The sequence below is a fragment of the Muscardinus avellanarius genome (genome assembly GCF_963383645.1).
Source record: "Muscardinus avellanarius genome assembly, chromosome: 7".
Classification (NCBI taxonomy): domain Eukaryota; kingdom Metazoa; phylum Chordata; class Mammalia; order Rodentia; family Gliridae; genus Muscardinus; species Muscardinus avellanarius.
In genome coordinates this window covers 83423427-83437311 of record NC_137793.1, presented here as the reverse complement: position 1 = coordinate 83437311, position 13885 = coordinate 83423427, and positions in this window count along the sequence as shown.

Below are 13885 nucleotides of genomic sequence, written 5' to 3'. Positions count from 1 at the left end.
CAGAGACTGTGGGTTTGAAAATGGCCTTGAGGATGGGAAAGAGCTGGAGAGGAAGGTCCACATCAGGATAAAGTGGGCTGTGAGAGAGCAGCTGTGGCCAGGTATGTGAGCAGGTACTTCTTGTGCCTTTCACTCCACACCGTAGAGTGCTGGTTTCCTTAGCTAAAATCACCAAGGAAGGGTCAGGGGCTGGTCTGTGAATTTGCTAAAATCCAGGAGTCTTGTCTTGCAGTGAAGGAAAATGGATGGACATCTTGCCTCCCGAATGCCTTCAGATATTTGGGGTTCACTGGATGAGTCAGAGGTGACTCAGCTGCCAAGAAGAAAGGGAGGAGGGGAAGCCCCTGGATTCACTGTCCCACTTTTGACAGCCCAAGAGTTCACTTATCTGTTTTGTGTCTACATTTGGCCACGAGGAACTGAGAACCCAATTAGCAATGACTCAATCAAAGGGAAAATGATTGAAAACGCAGAGGTGGTTCTGATCTAGGGTTGCTTAAATCACAGTTCGCTATCCAGGTTCTACTTCTTTCCATTATTTTGTTTGTCTTCTGCTTGCTGAGTTGCCCTGTTAGGCTTGGCTCTTTCATAGTCTGTAGAAGCCTTCAGCAATTTCAGTTTCAGACATGGACAACATTCAGAGGCCGGAAAAAAAAAAAAAAGCCTACTCTTCTTGCTTTTAAGTGTAAGAAGAATATTTCCTAGTAGTCCTTTAGTCCTAGAGAGACTGAGACTACTGCTCATGTGTCATTGGCTAGGTGACATCACAAAGCAATTTCTTTTTTTAATAAATTTTTATTGGTGCATTGTAGTCATACATTTTAATGGGATAAAAAATTGTAGAGATATATAGGCACACATTACCCAATTAGCCCTTACCCAATCCCTAGCCCTCCCTCTTCCTCCTACCCATGCTTGGCTTCCTGATTGACTTTTTTTTTTTTTTTTTTTGTGGGTCTGGGGATGGAACCCAGGGGCATTCGACCTCTGAGCTACACCCCCTGTCCTATTTTTTATTCTTTATTTTGAAACCAGGTCTCACTGAGTTGCAGAGGGCCTCACTAAGTAGCTAAGGCTGTCCATGAACCGCGATCCTCTGGTCTCAGCCTCCTGAATGCTGGGATTACAAGTGTGCGCCACCACGCCCGGCTTCTGATTGACTTTGATATGTTTAAGTACATCATGTGCTTTAAAGAGTTTTCCTCTTCCTCCCTATCATTCTCTCAGATAGGTCACCTTAATTGCTCCTCTATAGGATCCCTTCTTCATCTAAAGTTCCTCCTGTTATCCATTTATCCCTAGTTTTCGCACATTAGGAAAAACATCTGGTTTCTTATTTTTTGTGACATTTCACTGTAAATGCCATAATTTTGTTCTCCCTTATGGCTGGGCAAAATTCCATTGTGTACACATCCCATAGTTTTGAAATCCACTCATCTGTTGAAGGACCTCTTGGCAGGTACCACAGTGTGGCAATAGTGAACTGTACAGCTATGAACATGGTTGCTCATGCATTAGTTTGATATTTTGGTAGATACCCAGAGGTAGTATTGCTGGATCATATGGTAAGTTCGTTTTCCTTCTTCTGAGGATATTCCATACTGTTTTCCAAAGTGATTGCACCAACTTGCAATCCCACCAACAATGTATTAGAACTTCTAATTCTGAACATCTGATCAATTAGAGTTTCTTTCTTCCTTGGAAGTCCTTCTTTTAATTTCCACACTTAATCCTATTTACTGGAATCCTGAAAGCCAGAAGGTGAGTAACTTTGACAAGATGATCCACTCACAACCAATTTTTTTTTAATAGAGGTCACTTGGATCTGGGAATCTGCTGAGAGATGAGGTGAGGCAGTGGCAGCTTCTAGTGCTTCCTTGCCACACGGTTGCAGGGACCCGCTGGCCCTTTGCTGAGGAGCAGGTCCCTGTCCCAGGCCTGCTGCGTGACAGGCTTCAGGCCCGGCCTCGCTGGCTCCAGACCCGGCCTCGCAGTGCGGCAGGCTTCTGGCCAGGCCTTGCTGGCTCCAGACCCAGCCTTGCCCATGTCAGGTTCTGGGCCCAGCCTCGCTACAAAGCAATTTCTAAATCAGTAACTTGACAGGACAAACAGAATTACTATTGGGGGTGCCCCACTCCCTTGAAGCATATAGGTGCTTTTTATCATGAGAAAATAAAGGAATGGAAGCCAATAGTGGCTGCCATATTTCTTTCCTAGTTAGGATGCTAAGTTCTTTCAGCATGATGGAGTGCAGAGTTGGTTGGGATTCTGTGGGCCAGTGTACCACTTGCCTTGCCTGAGCTGGAGGTCCTAGCCAGTTTTTGTTGACTGCGCTAGGGCATCTGTGCCTGGGAGTCTCACTGGAGCACTAAGTTCTGAGTCAAACTGGGTTAACTTCAAGGCAACTAGCCTTTACTATGGGCCTTGCATTGAGTCTAGCATCTCATTTAATGTTCATCTTAGATCTCCAAGTCAAAGATTATTAATCCTTTCTTCAAATAAGGAGTTGAAATCAGGTAGCCTACTTAAGATCAATAGTAAGTGGTAAACTAGAAACTTGAAATTGACTTAGTTTATGTATAATATTTGTATTTCTCCCATTTACATTGCACTGTTTCTTTTTTTCCTGAGTCTGAGTATGATTTAGACCTATTCTTTTCGAACCATCTTTGTCTAAGAACCAAACTTTAAAAAAATGCCAATCTATTATGGATCTACATTTTCGTAAAAAGAATTACTAGGAAAATGGAATGAAAGCATCATTAAGATATACAATCCCAGTATTTGAGATGCTAATATATGAGGATCACAGGTTCAAGAACAGCCTCAGCAACTTAGGCCCTCCACAATTTAGAGATGCTATTTCAAACTAAAGAATAAAATGGGGTTGGGGGTCTAGCTCTGAGTTAGAATGGCCCTGGGTTTAAACCCCAGTCTCCACCCACCACACGTGAACATGCATATGCACATGCACACACACACACACTGCTCTGTCAAAGTACCATAAAGTAGCCTGGTGTAGTGGCGCAAACCTATAATCCCAGCATTCAGGAGGCTGAGACTGGAGGATTGAGGTTCGCGGACAGCCTCAGCTACTTAACGAGGCCCTTCACAACTCAGTGAGACCCTGTTTCAAAAATAAAAAGACTAAAAATAGGGCTGGGGTGTAGCTCAGAGGTACAATTCCCTTGGGTTACATCCCCAGTATTGCCCCCCAAAATTATCATAAAGTTTTCTAAAGGCTCTTAATTTTTGTACTTTTCATAATAACAGTTTGTGGACTGGCACTGGTCCTCAGCCCACCCTAAGCAGCACTGACCTATACTGTGTTTGGCTTCTAACTCAGGATGTTTGGGGCATGAATGCTTCAGCTGAGATGATGGTAGGTTAGATTTTTGCTCTGCTGCCTTCATAGGAATTTCAGTTTTCACCAAAATATTTCAAATAAGCTTGAAGAAACAATTTATGGTGATTTTGTATCCTTCTGCTCTATAGGAAAGAGGCTGAGCTCATTGGTTGTATGTGAGTTTAAAGATGCTCAGGGGATAAAGAACTTGCACAGTGAAGGAAAGGTCCATGTTTGGAGATTTGCTAGAGGTTCCCAGTTGGGTGTGTCATTGAATGATGATTCATCTTGACCAAAAAAAAAAAAAAAAAAAAAAAAGTACAAGCTTCTTGATTTTGAGTGACTCTAGTGTTGTGTGTGATTAATGCTTGGACATTTGTTATTTTTTTTCCTGACGTAAAAATGACTTCAATCAAGCACGATATGTTTATAAATATATATGTCCTTTCATTTATTAGGAAATTCCAATTGTACTAGAGAGTTGTCCCAAGGAATATAGATTTGTTCTCTAGGTTTTATGCAATTTAAAATGACCATTCACTGGGTGTGGTGGCTCATGTTTATAATTCTAGCATTTGGGAGGCTGAGACAGGGGGATCTGGGTTCGCGGACAGCCTCAGCTACTACTTAGTGAGGCCCTTTGCAACTCAGTGAGACCCTGTGAAAGACAAAAATAAAGACTAAAAAATAGAGCTGGGGGTGTAGCTCAGAGGGTAGAATGCTTCCGGATTCCATCCCCAGTACCACAATAAATAAATAAATAAATAAATAAATAAATAAATAAATAAATAAAATGACCATTCATCCAGGGTATGAAACACTGAGAACTTGACATAGGTGGAAATCAGGATCCAAAGATGCTTGAGGGTACTCAAGTCCCTTTATCTCCCTTTTATTCACAAGGGGAATTTGATACCTATCTAATTTCCTTCTGTCTCCTGCCTTCTACTGCTCTGTGCTGGATGGCCTTCAGCATCCTGTGGATGACTCACCCAAAATGTGGCTTTTCAGCTCGATGACTTCCAGACCTATCCCTCTGCCTCTACGCAGCCATTTGCTCTAATGGCTATAGCATGGATTTTGTCATTATTGAAACTGCTCCACCTCCCCAAATCTCTGCATTCCGCACTCTGCCCACAGCCTCCTCTACTTGGAGATTCAGATTCTTCCTCACAACCATTTCTTGACCTCATGGTCAAGGATGCTAGTCCATGGGCTCATCTACACTTCCCTTTCTATCTGTTCTATCTTCTTTGCTTCTCTTGTTTCTCAGTTTTGACCCCTTGGATTATTTTCCTAATTGGACTTTTACCTATACTCTCATCTTCCTCTCCCCTTGTGCTCTTGGGGCAGAGCAGTTCTGTCTTCCGTGTGTCTATCCCAGGCTGCGAAACGAATCTTGAGAAAGATTCTGAGAGGGAAACTGATCTGAGAAAGACAATGATGCAGTCTGGCAGACCAATTCAAACAGGCCCATTACTCCCTGGACACCTACCATATTTCTCTAGTCATTTGCTTTCTGCATCTCTGCAAAAAACAAAAAACAAAAAACATTTCCCATCTCTGTCTCTCTTCTTCAATCTCTGTGCATTCTTTCTTCCTTATTCACTCTCTAAAGAGAAAATTGAAACTATATGATGGAAACAATTCAACTTCCTGTCAACAATTCTTCAAAGCAATATTCTTCTGTTTCTCTGTCCATCACTTTTATTTTCTTCCTGTCATTATTTGGTGGTGGTGTTTACCTTATTTCTAAGGCAATTCTTTCCTCTGTCTGCTTCCCACCTTCTACTTTCTAAGAAACCCAACTTCATCAGTTTCCCCAGCTCCACCATCTTCAACTTATTCCTCTCTCTTGGCCCAGCATCCTGAAAAGGCTGCCTCTGCATGTCACCCTCCCTTTTCACCTCCCATTTCATGTTGCAACCCCATCCATTTTCCACACTCTAGAAATAGCTTCCTTTGCTACCTCATATGCCCATCCCATCGCATTTGATCCAGATGACCACTTTTTTTTTTTTTTGGTGGTACTGGGGTTCCTGGAAGCCTTTCTACCTCCGGGCTACACTCCCACACCTATTTTATATTTTTGAAACAGGGTCTCTTATGCTTCGAACCTGCGCGATCCTCCTGTCTCTGCCAACCAAGCGGGGGGATTACAAGCGTGCGCCACCACGCCCGGCCAGATGACCACTTTTTTTCGGAAACTGTTTCTTTCCTTGTCAGTATGCCACACTCCTGGGGTCTCTTTTACTACTCAAGCCACTCTGGCTCTGATTTATGAATATCTGGGCTCCCCAGGGCTTGGCTGGGACTCTTTTCTCCCTCTGCTCTCTTTGTCCGGGTTATCCTATCTACCCCTGATGTGGTGTGGGTATGGAAGGTTCCCTGGGAAAGCCTGTGTGTTGGTAATTAAAAAATGTTTAGGGGTGAAATAATTGAGTCATCAGGGTTCTAATATCATCAAATTTATGTGTATGCATTTGGTGGATTAATAATTTGGATTTATTGGGTGGTAACTTAGGCAGAATGTGGTGGGAGGAGATGGGTTGCTGGGGGTGTGTGCTTGTAAACTACATCTATGTCCCTCATCCCCTTCCCTTGCTCTCTCTTGCTCTGATTGCAAACAATATGCCCTGAACTCTGCAGATATGACCTGGCCTAACATGGACTAAAACCTCTGAAGTCTACAATAAATCAAATAAATAAATCAAATAAATCTTTCTTCCTCTGTGTTGTGGTTGTCAAATATTTTGGGTCACAGCAGTGAGAATGCTGACCGAAACAACCCCTGTGATGTCCCTCACCATCATTATATCTATGATGCTCCACGACTCGCTCCAGATTAGATTTCAGTATCAATCTGACCAATCTGGGTGTTTGTACTCACTGTTGGTAGCTCCTCCAACTCAGAAGAGCCAATGTAGAACCCATCACCTTGTCCTTCAGACCCACTTCTTCTATATCCAGTTGTTCATGGCAGAACTCAGATTCATCTTGGCTATCACCAACTCTTCCCCAAATAACTGCTGACTATTGGAACCCTGGCTCAATTCCTACTTATTACCACCTTAGTTTAGAATACCATTTTTCTCTTTTCTGGACTGGAAGTAAATGGCCCCTGAATGGTTTCATACAGAGGATGTATATATTCTCCTCTCTACTTAATAGCCAGCCATGGCTTCCCTTCGCTCTTAAAGACTAAAATATTTGCTGTGGCCTATATCATCCTTAAATGATCATGTTCCTGCCCATTTTCCAAGATCATCTTAAATCTCTCCTTCTTGTGTATAATGTTCCTTAATTTTTGTGATTCATCTTTCTTAAACAGTTTAAGTCTTTTCCTACCTCAGGGCTTCAGAATGTGAGATGGGGGTGGAGAATCCAGAGAACTCTGAGAAGGATTCGGCTTTAGACAACCCCTTCCATGTTTTGCAGTTTGAGGGGTCTTTATGTATTCCTTTCCATCATCTTCTTTGCTTGGCCAATTCCCACTCATCCTTCATTAAACTGAGTGTCACTTTCTCATGGAAGTCTCTCACAGTCTAAGCTAGTTGCTTTGTTAAATTTTCCACTTACCAATAATAAAAATCGTCACAATTAGCTGGGCACTATGATGCATGCATACAGTCCCAGCGACTCAGGAGGCAGATGCAGGAGGATCTCTGGAACATAGGAATTGGAGCCAGCCTGGGTGACATCGTGAGGATTTGTCTCCAAAACAAACAATATATATAGTTAAGTTAGTGATGCCCGTTTCCTACACGACTACCAAATCCCTGAGAACAGGAACCACGTCTATCTTATTCACTGCTTTTTCCAATATAGCACCGAGAGCGTAAGTAAGTTCTGAATGAATAAATGTGTACTTTGTAAAAACTCTGATTTGGGGCAGAAATATGGGAGAAGGCAGTCTGTCTTTATTGTGATTGGGGTTTCACCATTGTCAGATATGAATGTAGATTATTATATAGTGAGAAAGATTAACTATTTAGTGGTACATACTAGTTAAGTGACTAAGTTAAGGTACATACTAGTTAACTCAGCATTGGTGGAGGGGGTATGGTTGAGGAAATAATACCCCTTTCCTCTAAGTAATCCAGGAAGACTTTTTCAAACAGGTGTGAGATTCTGGGCTGTGTATTGGACAAGCTGAGCTCTATTATACAAAGGTTCCATGACCTTGCAAAACATCCTTTTCTCCCCTCAAATACTTTGTAAGGGAAAAGCAGGGTCATAAACTTAATTTTTCTATTTAAAATTGATAGCATATAAACAATGGTGGAAAATAAATATATATGAAAATTCCAATATTGTAATCTAATAAAGCTTTCTACATGTTTAGTCTAATCTATATTTAACAGTATGTATAGCTAGTATTGCTCTGAATGGCAGTTAGGCATATATGTGAAGCAGTTCATTGGATGTATGCAGCTCTAGTGACTGTAATTTATACACACACCCATCCATCCATCCATCCATCCATCCATCCATCCATACATACATACATACATTGGTACTGGGAACTGAATCCAGGGGCATTCTACGTCCAAGCTATACCCTAGCCTTTTTATTTTGAAACAGGATCTCACAAAGTTGCTGGGGGTCTTGCTAAGTTGCTGAGCATATTGCTTAGTTTTTAAGGCCAGCCTTAGAGCTGCATAAACCCAGGGGGATCCTTCTATCTCAGCTCCCAGATACTGGGATTACAGGCATGCATATAATTTCTACTTCACCAAGCCAAAACATTTCTGAGACCAACTTCAGGGAATTGAAAATAGGCACTAGAAATGTTATTTCCTTTATCCCCCGTCCCAAATGCAAGGATGAACCATTTTCTCTTTCTGCCCAAAAGTGGTTAGTGGGAGGGTAGGAGGCATAAAAAGGAAAACTCTAGATCTAGTGATTAAAAAGGAAAAGTCTAGCTGGATGTGGTGGCACATGCTTGTAATCCCCACGCTTGGGAGGCTGAGACAGGAGGATCGCACAGGCTCAAAGCCAGCCTCAGCTACTTAGTATGGCTCTCAGCAACTTAGTGAGACCCTGTTTTAAATAAAATATAAAATAGGCGTAGGAGTATAGCCTGGAGGTAGAAAGCCTCTGGGTTCTACCCCCAATACCACACACACACACACACACACACACACACACACACACACACACAAAAAAAAAAAAAAAAAAAAAGGTCTAGTGATCAGCACAAGTGTGAGGCGTGCCAAGCTATTTTTTTTTTTTTTAGCACCTGTCTTATCTGGTCCCATCTGAGCATTTCCCCAAAAATATAAGGGATGGACATATTTTTATAAAGTACATATTCTGAGCCAAGAGATTAACATGTATTCAATCCTTTACTTCTTACAACAACAGTATCTTGAAGGGTGGTTATTCTTTACAGTTCAAAGAAGAGAATACTGAGGTAAGTGGCATCTCCAGGTTATATAGCTGGTAGGCAAGTAGGGCCCTGGGTTTAAAGCCCAGGTTCACTGGCCTCCAGAGGCTGCATATAGTATCCTTATGCAGTAGGGTAAGAGCTGAGGCCTGTAATTTCTCCTCACTTCTTTTATTTCCTCCAGCCAGGATGCCAAGGAGGCTTCTGGAAGCTCAATAACCTATAGATGCTAGACTTTGCTGGGAGAGGACAGCTGTCAGTGATGCACAGAGGGCTGGGAAGCCATCCCACTTGGAGGTCACTGTGAAGGTTTTGCAGACACAGAACGTGTCCTGGAAGAAGGCAGACAGGAGAGGGCGGGTGATTGAAGACCTCAGAGGCTGGGATGAGGGCCGGTGGGCTTGAGCAGAACTGAAAGCCATCTAATTCAGTGAGTTTCTGGCTTTCTACCACAAAGGACTGCTGCTATTAATTTTATCCAGGAACACGCTATTTTAAAATATTTCATCCGGCCGGGGATGGTGGCACATGCCTGTAAATCTCAGTACTTGGGAGGCTGAGACAGGATGATCACGGATTTAAGGCTAGTCTTAGAAACTTAGCAGGATCCTTAGCAACTTAGCAAGACCCTGTTTCAAAACAAAAAGGGTTTGGAGTATAGCTCAGAGGTAGGATGGCCCTGGCTTCCATCCTTAGCACTCAAAAATAAAATATTTTGTTGCTTACTTTTTTTAAAAAAAGAAATAATTCTGCTTTTTTATTTTGTTTATCAGAGATATAATAGATGACTACTAGTGGAGCCTTGATCAGCACGAGACAACCTCTTTCCACACAAAGTGGCTATGACTCAAGTTGGACATGGAAAAGTGCTTTTGAATGAGTCTGTGCAGACTTGCGAATGGGCTGGTGGCCAATGGACATTTATCATCAGCTTTTTTCTGTAAGGTGATGGGTGCAACCCAAGACACTAGAGATCCTGGAGGCCGGTCCAATTAGGGAAATTTTATTGCAGGCAAGGGTAAGCTGTCAGACTCTCCCACAGGAGAGCAGCAGCACTAAGGGGGAAGCAAACATTTTTATATCAGGGGAGCAAGGGAGCGGGTAGTGCTTGGTTGGGAGAGCAAGGGAGGGGGTAGTGCCCGGCCCCAGGAACAGTGGGGCCCAGTTGCTCACAGGTGGTGGGGGCTGGGCTTGGTGATCAGGGTTGGAATGTTTCCCCCCTTGTGACTATTTTCTTGTTTTTGGTAACTGCTCCTTAGACTGGGTCAGACTGCCCTGTATTATGGCACAGTGGTGCTTGTGAGAATCACGTATTTGGACTTGTGAGACTCACGTAGCTGTGCTTGTGAGACCCATGTAGCTCTAGTTGTGAAACCCACTGGATCCTATGCACCCTCTGACCTATTACTCAAAGACAATCCCTCTCACCAGGAGTGCCTTCACCCTCATGGTGAAGCCATAGGTTGGGAAGGAGAGGCCCCAGGTTGGACACCACTGATTCAGACCTACTTTTTAAATTTTATTCTTGAGGAATCTGAGTCCCAGACAAGCTAATCTCCAAAGTCACCACAGGAGTTAGAGCTTAAATAGGGCATTGAATAAGAGGACGTGTATGTCACCCGGGACCCACCGGCACCTCAGAGATGCAGCGGACAGGTTCATTCCACACTCAGTTCTGCAGCTTATGAAAGTTTAAAGATCTTCCTGTCACTCAAGCCCTGGGTTTATGTCTTTATGATTCACGTGTTTCTTTCACTGGCCCCACTCCCCGCCCCTCAGCAGCCAGGCTCACAGGCAAACTGAAACTCTTGTTTCTCCTTGTTGTTCAAATTCTGGTTCAGGGAGCTGCAAGGGACCTGGGACAGGATGAGGTGGTTACTTCTCTTAGAGAATAAAGACTTGTTGCTCCCTTTCCCCATCTACATCCAAATATCATTGTATACTCTCTATTGTAAACATATAGATACTTTCACACCTGAGATTCTGTTTGGCCCTTATGCCAAAGCAGTTTGGGTTGCCATAGGCAACTATCATAGGCAGGGCAGCTTAACCAACAGAATCTTACCTTCTCACAGTTTTGGGGCCTGGAAGGTTTGTGTTCAGGTGCTGGCAAGGTAGGTTTCATCCCGGGGCCTCTTTTCTTAGCTTGTGGGTTGCAGTCATCTCCCTGTGTGCCCATGTGACCTTGTCCTTGAGTATGCTTGTGGGGTGAAGAGGGAGAGAGTGAGCTCTCTGGTGGTTTTTCTTGTAAGGGCACTAATTCCCTCTCAAGGGCCCCACTCTCATCACCCCATATCAATCTAATCACTTCCTCCAAAGCCCCATCTTCCACCATCACAATGGGAATTAGGGCATGGATATGAATGTGGTGGGGGAGGAGTGGGGGAAGAACAGGGACATAAATATTCAGTCTATAGCATCAGGGAAGAAATTTTGCTCATTTTTCAGACGAGAAACCGAGGATCAAAGAAGAAAATATATTGGACTAAGCCTCAAGAAAGAGGCCTGAAGTTTGATGGTGCTCAGGCTCATGACCTGGCCATGCACACGGGCCCACGCACACGCTTACCCAGCCCCTCTCCTTCCCCCCCCCCAGGCAGCACGACTTCCCTTAATTCTTAGAAGGGTCTGGTAGTTTAAAAACATGTACACAGATGCATTGATTCTCCCCTCTTCAAGAGGTGGAATTTAATTCCTGTCCCTTGGATATGGGCTGTACTTACCCACTTCTAACAAGGATGGTGTGGTGGAAGAGACGGTGAGCGAGTGCTGAGGCTGGATCACAACTGAGGCTGCAGCTGCCTCTTATTCTTTCCTAGACAGATCACTGGCTCTGGGGAAGACAGCTCCCAGGCCGTGAGGACACTTAAGCAGCCCTTGAGAGGACCAAGGTCACCTGCCAGTAGCCATGAGGAACGGAGGACTCTGGACAACAGTCATTGAGGAACCATGTTGCTCAGGCTGGCCTTGAACTCCTGGGCTCAAGCGATCTTCCTGCCTCAGCCTCCCCAGCAACTGGGTCTATGGGTGTACAATACCATACTCACATACTCAGTTATATATCTCAATTCTTTTTTTTTTTTTTGTACCGTGGATGGAATCCAGGGGGTTTCTACCTCCAAGTGACACCTCCAGCCCTATTTTTTTTATTCTTTATTTTTTAAACAGGGTTTCACCGAGTTGCAAAGGGCCTCACTAAGTAGTTGAGGCTGTCTGTGAACAAGACATAACAGAATACTATTAGAAAAGGATGATTCAGTAATTTATTTATGAAAATAATGAATAGAAGTTTAGTATAATCATTAAGATCATAAGCTGTGCTGAATATCTGGATGACCAAAGTAAATTATATTTCTTCTCTGGGTCTCATTTTCATTACCTGAAAAATAGAGATGTTAATAATCTTAGATGATAATAAATGAATGATACATACCGAGTACTTAGCAAAGTAGCTGGCAAATAACTTTAATTAATGTTCATATTAGTAATATAAATGTCACTAAAAGAGTAATCCACACAGATGATAAGTAGGAAACAGTATACTGAAACAGTAATCTACACAGATGATAAATAGAAGTCTAGAGATTAATCTATGATCAACTCAATGTGATTATTTATTTGTTATTAATGGTACATGGGATTGAACCCAGGGTGCTCGGCCACTGAGCTACATCTCCAGCCCTTTTTACTTTTTGAGACAGGGTCTTGATAAGTTGTTGAGGTTGGTCTCAAACTTATTTTCCTGCTTCAGCCTCTCAAGTTGTTGGGATCACAGGTGAGAACCATAATGCCTGGCAACTCATGATTTTAAGAGCTAGGTTAATATAGTTTTAAAAATTGAGCTTCTGCTGGGCATGGCGGCACATGCTTGTAATCCCCGCACTTGGAGGCTGAAACAGGAGGATGGCGCAGGTTCAAAGCCAGCCTCAGCTGGCTTAAGAGACCCTGTTCCCAAATAAAATATAAAATAGATCTGGGAGTGTAGCCCAGAGGTAGAAAGCCCCTGGGTTCCATCCCCAGTACCACCAAAAAATTAAAAAAAAACTGAACTTCAAACATGACCTATAGCGTGTTAGATTATTGAACCTCCAACAAAACAAAAATAACACTGGGGAAAAAAATCTTCTCATTTCTGAGATTGATAAAAATTAGCAACAACAATTTCTTATAGAAAATAGCAAGGCCGCAAGGCCCCGATCCTGGGGCGGGGTGGGGGCGGGGGGGGGGGGAGGCGCAGGCGTGTCACACTTAGGTGATTCCTCCCACACCCGGAAGGGCCCGGAGGTCCAGGCCGCAAAGCCCCAACCCTGGGTGGGTGGGCGGGCGCAGGTGGGCCACCCTTAGGTGACTCCCCCACCCGGAAGGGCCCGGAGGTCCGGGCCACAAGGCCTTGACCCTGGGCCATGGGCGGGCACAGGCGGGGCATCCTTAGGTGACCCCCCCCCCCTTCCATCCAGAAAGAAAAAAAAAAATTTCATTGCTACCGAGTGCCTGATCCCACATCCTCCCCAAACCACACATACTCTCTTCTCTTATTTTTTTTTCTTTTAAAAAAGGGAAAAGAAAAGAGAAATATATTCGAGAGGGGTTAAGATGGCCATTGTGGCAGCTAGAATATTGGAGATGCAGACAAAACATATCCATCTGAACTGGAACTTTTGGAAAACTTTTCCCCGAAGGAGGACCGCTGCTTCTCTACATCGTTAAGAATCCTGGACATCACCTGTAAGGAGAGAGTCTAGCGGAGACCTAGGAGGAAGGTGGTGGCGGCAGCAGTGGCTGAGATGGCGGTGGAGACTTGTATTTGGGAGAGGCAGATATCTGATCCAACCCACCCTGATCCTCTGAAGAAATTATCCCAAAGGTCAAATGCTACTGTCGCGCATGCTTAGAAACACTGGACATTATGCGGTATGGGAAAAGAGCTTGGGAAAGATTTGAAATGGTTGGAGGCAGTCGCATTGGCAGTGGCAAGTACTCAGGGGAGGCAGAGATCTGACATAATACACCTGGATCTTTTGAAGAAATTACCTCAGAGGCAGTATACTACCACCACGCACCCTTGGGAATGTGGGACAACCTGCTGGGTGAAGAGGGTGCTCAGATTGGAGCCTGCTGAGGGGTGAGGCTGGTGCCGGGGCCAGTGAGGT